General features: G+C 34.7%; 2 protein-coding genes across 6 annotated transcripts in view; one reads left to right on the top strand and one right to left on the bottom strand.

Annotated features, from left to right (window-relative positions):
- LOC106057548 (uncharacterized) overlaps positions 1-1,476 on the top strand; it is a 22,275-nt gene extending 20,799 nt beyond the window's left edge. For all 5 annotated transcript variants that reach the window (XR_008778412.1, XM_056032326.1, XM_056032327.1 and 2 more), the window contains one exon: positions 1-1,476. This exon is cut by the window's left edge. The gene's annotated coding sequence lies outside the window, so the exon portion shown is untranslated.
- The window catches only part of LOC106057545 (hyaluronidase conohyal-P1), a 199,086-nt gene that overhangs the window by 106,399 nt on the left and 79,976 nt on the right, over positions 1-12,711 (bottom strand). The window lies entirely within an intron of this gene.

The raw sequence follows: 12,711 nt of genomic DNA, 5'->3' as shown, positions 1-12,711 counted from the left end.
AACTTTGCTTTCAAATTCCAAAATCAAGGAACTCAAAATTAGTCTTGTCCATTTTAGCCATTTCACGAGAAATAGTTTCACCTTTCAGCAAAAGAAAATGACAAATGTTTTCCCTTGCCTTGAGAGATGTGAAAGCTCTGGTTGAAATGATTTAATATGCACATACACTTCAAGTGTAAACAAACCATTTGAGAATCTCCGATGCAAAACGAGAAGTCTGATTTCCTCTTTTCATTAGAAATATTAGTAACAAAGTCACAGTCAATGTCCTTCAAGGAACATAATTTCTTTCTTGAGATTCCAAATTCTTCTCAACACCCTGCCCGTATTAAATCAGCGGATACTACTGTGGTACCAAACATCGTAATTTTTTTGTTTCCAAATCTTTAAGTATTTCCCTGAACTCCCTGTGGTTAAGACCTCTAACTCTGATAAGTTTGATCACTTGAGATAATGGGGTCAATACTATGTTTGATATTCAATGCAGTTTAGAGCTTATGATTGCCACATTGTTCTTTAATTTGTTTTTCTCAGCCAATGCACGGACTCCGTCAGTTGTTACACTTGCTGTTTTGTTCCATGCCAACTTAACAATTTCAACACAGTTTCTCATAGTATTAATAAATGAGTTCGTATCTTTTAGACTAAATGTTTTGAAATAAAAATATTCGTTTACTTTAAACTTTTTCAATGACTTGTAGGGACAATGTTTCTTTAGCCTCTTCATCAGGAGTGAGAAAAGGAGTCAGAAGTTTCAATAATTTATATAGATATTTATAAATATTTATTTCTAATATATTTGCATTGTATAATCCGTGAGTACACCTAATTTCTGTAGGTGTTCGCGGGCCGCATAAAACACTACGGCGGGCCGCATGCTGCCCGCGGGTCGTAATTTGCCCACCCCTGTTGTAAACCAAACACAATGGATGCTGAAATTTCAAAGTTCATTTCTGCTATCTATTTGTTTGTGTAGAAGACTTTTTTTATAATTGGAGATCACTATACCCGAACAGATTAGATTACGGTTGTTTGCTAGTAAGTCCTCGCAAAAATATTTTTGTCGTTGAGGATACTAGCCTGATGTACGATGTCTGCTAAATAGACAATAGAGATGGTCCAATATTTCTTTCTTCTTGATGCTTTAGTAGTTTAGTTTATCAAGCATTTGTAGATTGTTTCTCTTATGCTAGTCTACGTGAAATTTAACGCATAGTTTTTCCTGAATACAGCTAAGAGTACAATAAAATATAAAACGATATTAAATAACAGTATCAAACATGGCAATAAATTATAATATTGTAACCGAAATATTTTTTTTTTGTTGTTGTTTTACTTGATTTTATTTAAATTTGAGGTAAGAGAATTTGTTTTGCTTTTTGATTTAACTTAAATGCAATCATTGTGTAAAAGAGTTGAAAGGATTCTTGTAAGGGAGGCAACACAGGAAAAATAAAGGAAAATGTACTAAACACAGTTATGTTCCCTTTTTGCCTTTAAAAAAATATGGAGCATAGAGCCATAGAACATAAAATTTTGGAAAACCGTATTACAAACACTAGCGGATCCAGAACTTTGGAGTGGGGGGGGGGCGATTGTTTTCCAAACCCTAACCCTAACTCCCACTAAACCCTAACCCTATGCATAAACGTGCGAATAGCATATATATATATATATATATATATATATATATATATATATATATATATATATATATTTATATATATATATATATATATATATATATATATATATATATATATATATATATATATATATCATGGGCGTAGCCAGGACTATCTTTCATGGGGGGGGGGGAGATTTTTTTTCACCCCCACCCCGCCTCCCCCAACGCAAAAAAAAAATGTATATGAATGTAAAATGCCACAGAGTGTGCGTGTGAACATAATCTTTATTACATCTGACCCTTCATTCTTTCGGAAGAAGTTTATTGTGTCCTAGAATTTCTTCTTGGAGTTAGTAGAAAAATTGTAGACTCCCCGCCCTTGCCAGCAAGGGGGTATAGGGAAGCGCTAGGAGTTCCTTAAGGTGGGAGGAATCCCGCCGCCAAGCACTATTTCTGGTATTGAAAGCCAACAAAATGCATATTCTGGGGTATCTACAGTGCATTTTCCTGCTATTAAAATTTTTTATTTCAAAAACCTAAGGTGACTGTGGTTTACTTTAGATTTTATATCCTAATGAACCCCATTCAAGAATAGTATAATAACATTTAGCCACGTGATTCTATATATCTTCTATACAATTATGTAATCCATAAAGGCTGTCACGTGATACGTATTTTTCATTGTTTTATCAATGTTATGTGGGTAAAGGGAAGGGGGGCATTTAAACGGGGCCCCTCGGAAGATGCATTATTTTTTCTCTAGGCCTAAAACTGATTGATGCTCTTAATAGACGTGTGTGGTGCCTAATACTGTACATTCCTCGTCTTATGGTTAAATGACGAAAATAAAATATGGTCGAAAAACAACATTGGGTGTATAAAAATACAAAATATAGAGTATATACAACATAGAGTAGATACAACATAGAGTATATACAGCATAGAGTATATGCAACATAGAGTATATACAACATAGAGTATATACAACATAGAGTATATACAGCATAGAGTATATACAACATAGAGTATATACAACAAGAGAGAGTGTATACAACATAGAGTATATACAACATAGAGTATATACAACAAGAGAGAGTATATACAGCATAGAGTATATACAACATAGAGTATATACAACAAGAGAGAGTATATGCAACATAGAGTATATACAGCATAGAGTATATACAACATAGAGTATATACAACAAGAGAGAGTATATACAGCATAGAGTATATACAACATAGAGTATATGCAACATAGAGTATATACAACAATATAGAGTATATACAGCATAGAGTGTATGCAAAATAGAGTATATACAACATATAGTATATACAGCATAGAGTATATACAACATAGAGTATATACAACATAGAGTATATACAACAAGAGAGAGTATATACAGCATAGAGTATATACAACATAGAGTATATACAACAAGAGAGAGTATATACAACATAGAGTATATACAACATCGAGTATATACAACAAGAGAGAGTATATACAGCATAGAGTATATACAACATAGAGTATATACAACAAGAGAGAGTATATGCAACATAGAGTATATACAACAATATAGAGTATATACAGCATAGAGTGTATGCAACATAGAGTATATACAACATAGAGTATATACAGCATAGAGTATATACAACATAGAGTATATACAACAAGAGAGAGTATATACAACATAGAGTATATACAACATAGAGTATATACAACAACATAGAGTATATACAGCATAGAGTATATACAACATAGAGTATATACAACAAGAGAGAGTATATACAACATAGAGTATATACAACATAGAGTATATACAACAAGAGAGAGTATATGCAACATAGAGTATATACAACAATATAGAGTATATACAGCATAGAGTGTATGCAACATAGAGTATATACAACATAGAGTATATACAGCATAGAGTATATACAACATAGAGTATATACAGCATAGAGTATATACAACATAGAGTATATACAACAAGAGAGAGTATATACAGCATAGAGTATATACAACATAGAGTATCTGCAACATAGAGTATATACAACAATATAGAGTATATACAGCATAGAGTGTATGCAACATAGAGTATATACAACATATAGTATATACAGCATAGAGTATATACAACATAGAGTATATACAACATAGAGTATATACAACAAGAGAGAGTATATACAGCATAGAGTATATACAACATAGAGTATATACAACAAGAGAGAGTATATACAACAAGAGAGAGTATATACAGCATAGAGTATATACAACATAGAGTATATACAACAAGAGAGAGTATATGCAACATAGAGTATATACAACAATATAGAGTATATACAGCATAGAGTGTATGCAACATAGAGTATATACAACATAGAGTATATACAGCATAGAGTATATACAACATAGAGTATATACAGCATAGAGTATATACAACATAGAGTATATACAACAAGAGAGAGTATATACAGCATAGAGTATATACAACATAGAGTATCTGCAACATAGAGTATATACAACAATATAGAGTATATACAGCATAGAGTGTATGCAACATAGAGTATATACAACATATAGTATATACAGCATAGAGTATATACAACATAGAGTATATACAACGTAGAGTATATACAACATAGAGTATATACAGCATAGAGTATATACAACATAGAGTATATACAACAAGAGAGAGTATATACAACAAGAGAGAGTATATACAGCATAGAGTATATACAACATAGAGTATATACAACAAGAGAGAGTATATGCAACATAGAGTATATACAACAATATAGAGTATATACAGCATAGAGTGTATGCAACATAGAGTATATACAACATAGAGTATATACAGCATAGAGTATATACAACATAGAGTATATACAACAAGAGAGAGTATATACAGCATAGAGTTTATACAACATAGAGTATATACAACAAGAGAGAGTATATACAACATAGAGTATATACAACATAGAGTATATACAACAACATAGAGTATATACAGCATAGAGTATATACAACATAGAGTATATACAACAAGAGAGAGTATATACAACATAGAGTATATACAACATAGAGTATATACAACAACATAGAGTATATACAGCATAGAGTATATACAACATAGAGTATATACAACAAGAGAGAGTATATACAGCATAGAGTATATTAAATATTTCGACATTGAAATGAGAAGCAGAAGAAACGTCAGAGAAAAAAATGTCAGAGATTGTACTTAGAACTTTTTTTGATGTGGGCGTGCAGGGAATGAGCTAATAAGTAAAAAAGTTACGGTCCAGGAGCATGTCTGCGAATGTGACGAGAGTCGGGGCTTTTGGGTCGCACTAATTAGACATAAAAAAAGTTTTTACTGTCGACTCTTCTGTCGACTTAATTATATTAATTCACAAGTGTGGCACCGGGCTTGTCACTAGTAACTCGAGCTAAAGATACTCGTGCAGCTTAACTCTGGGAACATGCATCTATTTATTAACATTTGAGCTTGACTACCGATAGAAGCTCAATTTAATTTTTTTATTATTTTAGGCAAGAGATTTTGTCTTTTTATTTAACGACAATTTGGAAAATTGAAAATTTGGTAGGAATTCGCAGGTTAAAGTCATTTGCTAAATCTAGTACATATTAGAGCAAATATTTGCTTTATATGAGGAAGATAGAGACACCTCATAAGAGTATAAGGCAAGAACCTTATAAGCTAGGCTCACTTTAAAAACAGAACTTGGAGGAGTCTACGAGCCGACGCAGAAATTGTAACTCGATTTATAAAAAGACGAAAGAAAAGAAAGAGTGTACATAATGAGTCAATATTACCAAGGACATACATAATGAGTCAATATTACCAAGGACATACATAATGAGTCAATATTACCAAGGACAGGCATAATGAGTCAATATTACCAAGGACAGGCATAATGAGTCAATATTACCAAGGACATACATAATGAGTCAATATTACCAAGGACATGCATAATGGGTCAATATTACCTTCGATGAAGTCCAGTAGGGAATCGGCGCCGGAGGCGCCATTATCCCGTTGATGGTTAGAAAGGCTTTTATCCAACCACCAGGCCTGGACATGGGGTTCTTCACCCCTGTCCTGTCTGAGGGCACCCAACGGTAAACGGCCATATTGGTTGACTGACTGGTAAAACCGGGCCGTGCCGTGTACACAGCGCACCGTCCTCGCTCTCTGCCCACTCGCTATAAGTGGCCGAGAACAGCGCTAACTGCGGGGAGCTTGTCTCATATTCCTATACTGTAACCGCCACAATTCCGTGCGAGGGTCGCCACTCCAGGCTCCTGGTACTGATGACGGCCCCCTTTGTGGAACGGCGTGGCGGACTTTTTGGACTGGGTTGCAGGTTACTTGTTCCATCCCCACCCCGAGTGAGATAAAAAAAACAAAAGCTCACCCAGGGAGACCTGCTAGAAGGCCTGGTTCGCTACTCGTACTTAGCCTGTCCAGATCCACCTCTGGATGTTTCCACCGGAGGGCCACGCTGAGGCGACGGGTAGCTGGAAATCCTCCGGGGTCAATATTACCAAGGACATACATAATGAGTCAATATTACCAAGGACATACATAATGAGTCAATATTACCAAGGACATACATAATGAGTCAATATTATCAAGGACATGCATAATGAGTCAATATTATCAAGGACATGCATAATGAGTCAATATTATCAAGGACATGCATAATGAGTCAATATTACCAAGGACATGCATAATGAGTCAATATTACCAAGGACATGCATAATGAGTCAATATTACCAAGGACATGCATAATGAGTCAATATTACCAAGGACATGCATAATGAGTCAATATTACCAAGGACATGCATAATGAGTCAATATTACCAAGGACATGCATAATGAGTCAATATTACCAAGGACATGCATAATGAGTCAATATTACCAAGGACATGCATAATGAGTCAATATTACCAAGGACATGCATAATGAGTCAATATTACCAAGGACATGCATAATGAGTCAATATTACCAAGGACATGCATAATGAGTCAATATTACCAAGGACATGCATAATGAGTCAATATTACCAAGGACATGCATAATGAGTCAATATTACCAAGGACATGCATAATGAGTCAATATTACCAAGGACATGCATAATGAGTCAATATTACCAAGGACATGCATAATGAGTCAATATTACCAAGGACATGCATAATGAGTCAATATTACCAAGGACATGCATAATGAGTCAATATTACCAAGGACATGCATAATGAGTCAATATTACCAAGGACATGCATAATGAGTCAATATTACCTAGGACATGCATAATGAGTCAATATTACCAAGGACATGCATAATGAGTCAATATTACCAAGGACATGCTAGTTTGGACACAAAAAAATGTAAATGAGAACGAATCAACAGACGAGGCACGAGACATGGAGAGAAGAGGGGGGGGGGAGGTAAAAGTTAATTGCGCTTAACAAAACAGAATAGATAAAAGTGTTTTGATTGGACAAACTATTACATTGGTCTAGCAGTCGTCTTTACTGGAGGTTCTTGATGACTAGAATAAAAAAAAATTGTAGACGAAACACTCTTTCATCTAGGCCAGCGGTTCTCAACCTTTTATGCTCGGCGACACCTTTTTACAATCCCTCACTTAGCCGCGACCCCCCCCCCGCACACACACACAGCATTGGAAGAATAGTCAATAACAATCCATTTTTTCAATGGTCTTTGGCGACCCCTGGCAAATTGTCAATCGACACCCAAGGGGGTCGCGACCCACAGGTTGAGAACCCCTGATCTATGCGAATCTAAATTACAAAGACTACGGTTTAAATCCTAGAGCTTTCATCTCTACTACTTAACGTATATAAACTAGTTTTGGTCAATATGGAACAATAAGGACAGCTAAAAAAAAAGATTTAAAAAAAACAAAAAAAAATCAGCATGTCACTAACAGACGTAAACTATCTCCGACATGTCGTTTTTACCATAGATACCAGAGGTCATCGTCTGGACATGCAGAATGGATAATCCCGTCCGGCGTAGAAACACAATATTGACCGCTTGACCGACGAGACAAAAAGAACAACAACTCTTCCCCATTCCTTTCCACACTAACAATGTCTGTCGCAAAAAGGGAGACAACATCATTTTGTTGATTTTGACGATACAAAAGATTTTTAAGCCATGATATGCATACTTGTCAACGCTATTCTAGTACATTTTACATATTTACAAATATCTCTAAGAATTAATTCCTGCATGTAGTGTCAAATTTGCATCCCTTATATCCTCGGTGCTCACTAAGAAAGTTATATCTCAACAGATTCGCCACCTGACGACCGCCATTTGCGAAAAAAGCGCTAGCACTATCAAACATTTGTATTTCATTTTCGGTATTTCCTCAAAAGATTGCAATCTATATAAAAAGCATAAATAGAAATATTTCACAAATTTCGTATTTTTAAGGAATATTTTAAATTTTCTTCCCAATGTCTTGTTATTTTTAATGTCTTTCTATTTCCTTTCAGAAACGATCTCAATATAAATTTAATAAAATAAAACAACAACAAATCCATTCATAAAAGCATTAAAGAGAGAGCTAGAGTCTTTTTCTTTTTTTCTTAAGAAAGAGAGAGATAAAGAGAGAGAAAGTGATGGTAATTGGTAACAATGGTAAAAAAAGGAAAAAAAAAACCTAATCCTAATAGTATTCAAAACATAAAAATCTAGATCTATTGTCATTTCGCTACATTCAAAGAAGGTCAAATAAAGGATTACAATTAATAAAACTAAATTAATATTTCTATTTAATTAGAGAACAATATAATACGAGAAAAGTAGAAATGGGAAACGAGAATTGTACGAGGGTCAAAACTTTTGGTTGTTGGCGAGGTTGGGGGTAGGGATGAGAGGTAAACAAAACTGCTACTTAAATTAAAGGGCCCAAAATATGAGAGGGTGTATGTGTCGGCGCGCATCATAAAGCGGGTCATTACAAATCGAGTCAAAATTCTATGTTGGAGATATTACGGTCGGCAGGTAGGCTCCAGAGAGCGAAGAGAGAGAGAGGGGGGAGGAGCGACAAAGAAGAAAAGAAACAGGGCCGTAAGTTCTAATTGTAACAGATACACTATTTCATCTGGCCCGTTTATTACAATTCTATAAAAAATGGATCTTTTGACCATAATAAACAATATAAAGTCTGGTAACAAATTAATGTGCCTAGCCTGTGTGTACTGCTGGTATAAGTATAAATCTTTAAATTGGAACGTAAAAAAACTGTATAGATATGTATTTAAAAATAAATAAATTATACAGAATAACAGCCTGGCCTGTTCTTTTTTTTTTTAGATTATTATTATGAAAAGTAGATAGTTTTAAAAAATATTGTTTTATATGGAAAAAACATTGTCTTAAAAATTTCATTTAAAAAAAAAAGCGTCTCTCGTTTAAGAGATAAAAAGTAGCCATTGTAAAAAACTCTGCAAGCTATTAGCTATACAATATTATGAAATAGAATTAAACTATTTTATTTTTAGTTGTTTTTTTAATTTATCTAAATCTGACAGACTGTCAGAAATACAGACCACGCAATACTAATAGCGCCTTTCTTGTTTCAAAGTATAAAAAAAAATTAAATTAGGTTTCTGGTATGTTATCCATTTAATTGGAATGAAATTAGCCTGAATAAATGTCTTTTAGTTTTATTAAATAAAACAAAATGTAAAGAAAATAACAAAGCTGTCACAGGTGATGTTACAATCATAGGCTTAATAACACAAAGAATAAGATATGTATTAAGCAGCAAAGGCCGTATGAGGTTATTAATATAATTAACCTTAATTTAAAAAAAAAACGTAACCCTTTTAGACCTCCCAACCTATTGGATGGATGATGTAGAGATCATATGTTTCTAAAGCCGACGGTTCACTAGGGTGTCATGTGGACAGACAACTAACCCATTAGAGTTGGACGCAGCGACGCCATAAAAAGCCTGGAAATACAAATTCTACACCGGGATTCGAACCCGGTTTGGTAGCCAAGCGCTTTACCACTGAGCCACCGCTGCCCCATAATTAACATGCTTTCATTTTTAATATTTGATCCTTTTGTAATACAATTTGTATTGTCTCCCTTACTTAAAGGCTGCAACTAATATTTTCAAAACGTATTAACTATGAAACGATATCCCGATTCCCATGTGGTAGTTTGTGATTTATTTATAGTGGACACATCAGTACTAAATGTATGTGATATTGTATTCTACTTATGATTAAGCTTAAAAGCTGCATCCGTTTTAAGAGGCCTTAATTTTAATACTGGTCGCCCAGAGTAAAAGTCAAACCATACAGCGGGATGCCTGGCCTGGATACCACTATGTAGCCCATCTCAATTCAAAACTAAATGTCTAAGCTCTCCAACGTTCTAATGAGAATAATAGAAAAGAAATGATTTAGTCTTGATTACATTGACTTCAGATCTAAACGTTTTCGACACCAAACTTTGGTATTGTATTCTGAGTTCTGGTGACTACTCTTTGAGACCATGGTCCATGTTTCACAATGTTGCCAGTTTCCAAGCTCGATGTTTGTGAAGCGTCAATAGGTCAATAGAGCTACTCTGTGGCCATGTATCGATAGATTGGTGTCCAATGTGCTAACGAGTTGTCTTTTTCGTCAAGTTCGATGACGGCAAAGCTTCACAAACTAGAGTCTTCTACACACTTTGACCAACACAACACACATGAGCACACTATTACACCAAATAAACACTCACACCTAGCACATCGGTGGCGCGGTAACTGAACGGTAAAGCGCTTGGCTTCCAAACCGGGGTCCCGGGTTCGAATCCTAATGAAGACTGATATTTTTAATTTTAGGATCTTCGGGCGCATTTGAGTCCACCCAGCTCTAATGGTTACCTTTCATTATTTGGGAAAATAGTAAAGGCGGTTGGTCGTTATGCTAGCCACATGACATCCTGGTCAACCGTAGGCTTCAGAAACAGTTAACCTTTACATCATCTGCCCTATAGACTCGACCTAGCATATCGACTATGATCAGTCCTTCTCTCCTTTTTTTAGGTCATGCTATACGACGACAAGTTATAAGTCTCAAACAATTTAGAACAAGAAGTGGTTGTTTCGTCCAGATAAATTAGCTTTGATCACCATGTAATTAATCCCAACAGGATCAATTTTAAACGCTTGGTCGTTGTGTTGGCCGCATAGCACCATCGCTAACCTTTGGTCTGAAAACTTTTAAAACTAAAGATAAATGTTTTATAAACTAGTAAGTCTCAAAGCAACATTGCTTTTAAATAGATAGATAGATAGATAGATAGATAGATAGATAGATAGATAGATAGATAGATAGATAGATAGATAGATAGATAGATAGTTAGACAAAAAAGAAGTAGACCTAAGATTAACACAGACAGATTAGGTTAGATGGTTGGAAGGATAGAAGATAGATAGATAGATAGATAGATAGATAGATAGATAGATAGATAGATATATAGATAGATAGATAGATAGTTAGACAAAAAAGAAGTAGACCTAAGATTAACACAGACAGATTAGGTTAGATGGTTGGAAGGATAGAAGATAGATAGATAGATAGATAGATAGATAGATAGATAGATAGATAGATAGATAGATAGATAGATAGATAGATAGATAGATAGATAGATAGATAGATAGATAGATAGATAGATAGATAGATAGATAGTTAGATAGATAGATAGATAGATAGATAGATAGATAGATAGATAGATAGATAGATAGATAGATAGATAGATAAATAGATAGATAGATAGATAGATAGATAGATAGATAGATAAAAACAACGCAGATCAAAATACAAAGACATTTTAAAAGTTCAAATTTCAAGACAAGAATCACCCTGATACATAGACATTACAAAAACTGAATATCTGAAACCTCTGAACTAAAGGAACATATTCTCTGAAGTCATCATTTAAATTCCATCCCGTAAAAAAAAAAGAAGCAGCCCATCCTTAACATTGGAAGAATACTTCAGGAATTCTTCAAACATGAGGGCCGCTTGAGACATTAGGTCATCACCCTGTTTTGGAGGAAGGTAGCTTTTGACCCCAATCAAAAGTCATGACATCAAGTTCTACTGTGATCTCCGGTCGACAAAAAGGCAAAAAAATAAAGAAACTTTAAAAGGCAAGCAAGAGACATAAAATAGAAAGAGAGAGAGAGAGAGGGGGGGGGGCAGAAGAGAGAGAGAGAGAGAGAGGGAGGGAGGCTAGGTGACGAAAAGGAGGAGCGACCACGGCTGCACTCTCCGTGAAATGTCACGCTAACTTGACACGTTAGAGACAGCACGGCTTGTGTTGCCCGAACCACATACTGGGCATCTCTTCTGCTCGGACAAAAGACCATCAGCGCAACTCTAAGCGGCGTAATTCTTTCAGATCCTCTTATTGACACAAACAGCTCGCGGTGTTTCAGACTGTTTCTTTTTTTTTTTTTAACGCACACGAAGATTTTTTTTTTTTTAAAGTAAGAGAGGGCCGCATTCCCATAGTTTTGATGGACCTTGTTTTGATTAGCTTTTCTTTTTGGTCTGAGATAAGGGTCCAAATAAAACTATTGTTTTCTAGTGAGGGGTTTAAATGGACGCAGAGGCCTTTTTTTGTAATGCGTAGTGTAAAATGTACTACTATCAACTGGTCTACAACGATGGATCGCTTTAGAAATGTATATTTATAAAGTAGAGAATTCTTATATCCTATAATAATAGAATATGCACCCTCTGTTTGAGACCCCTCAAACTCAAGAAAACATTAAGAAACTGGAACAGACACAAAATAGAGCTGTGAGATTCATACCAAACGAATATTCACATTTGACTAGAGTAACACCTTTAGTAAAATCACTAAATTTAGAAATCCTTTAGGATAGAAGACTCAAAAGTAAAGTAGCAATTATACATAAAACACTGAACCATTATCATCAAATACAAAAAACAAAATCTAATAAAATACTCAGAAAGGCACATTCCTCATTCCATATGCTAGGACA

This window comes from Biomphalaria glabrata, chromosome 6, assembly GCF_947242115.1.
Source record: "Biomphalaria glabrata chromosome 6, xgBioGlab47.1, whole genome shotgun sequence".
NCBI lineage: Eukaryota > Metazoa > Mollusca > Gastropoda > Planorbidae > Biomphalaria > Biomphalaria glabrata.
Note: the sequence above shows the minus strand (reverse complement) of the source record. Positions and strands in the feature narration are given on the sequence as shown.